Here is a 780-nt window from a genome sequence, read left to right on the forward strand (position 1 = left end):
GAAATGTTGGGCGGATAATGTAGATAGAATGGATAAATATACTGTTGCTTTTCTAAACTTTAATTAGAAGAACCTCTATAAAATACCTATGGGCACTTTTATTTTAGGTCCAAAACATACAAATACAAAATTAAAACTGAACTATTAGGGTTACTTCCCCTAGTAATGTACACAATTATATATGTATTCATGGGCATGATCATCAACACACCCACTTTCTTCTCCTGTGAGACACTACCATCTCGCACTGGTCACAAGCACTTGATCTTTCCGTAGGCCTTAATGTAGCCACACTATCACACTTGTGTCAATACATCCTCAGTCACTGTCATCACAAACTTTTTGTCTGCTCCAGTCCTCTTGGTCTACTTAATATTGTCCCAGGGGCATCTGCTGGATCCCCTGCTCTGCCTTTACCAGGTCACTGCTGTGGCCTGGTAGAACTTTAGCACTGCTCAAGCAGGCACATCAGCAAGAACTTTCCTTGGTGACCACATTATCCCCTTTTCCTTTTCTTTCCTCTATCACTTCTCCTCTTTCTCCAACTCCGTCTAGGCTACACTAATTCTTCCTTCAGCCCTGCTAGATTATCCTACCCAGCCCTTCCGCCTGCATTCCAACCAACTGCGCCAAAATACAAACTCTGAAGCTCAGGCTGAAGCTGCCACATGCTCATCCTCTCGTCTCTCCACACTCCTCCCCTCATTTTCTCTCTTTGTTTCCCATAGCGATCTCGTCAAATTCGGATTACACTAAGTGAACTGTTCATGCATGTAGAAA

At 43.1% G+C, this 780-nt stretch overlaps 1 protein-coding gene across 1 annotated transcript in view; it reads right to left on the reverse strand.

Annotated features, from left to right (window-relative positions):
* Nucleotides 1-780, reverse strand: part of LOC119593669 (exosome complex exonuclease RRP44-like) — a gene marked incomplete at its 5' end in the record, with an annotated part of 4,885 nt that overhangs the window by 2,502 nt on the left and 1,603 nt on the right.

The sequence above is a fragment of the Penaeus monodon genome, chromosome 32, assembly GCF_015228065.2.
Source record: "Penaeus monodon isolate SGIC_2016 chromosome 32, NSTDA_Pmon_1, whole genome shotgun sequence".
Taxonomy (NCBI): domain Eukaryota; kingdom Metazoa; phylum Arthropoda; class Malacostraca; order Decapoda; family Penaeidae; genus Penaeus; species Penaeus monodon.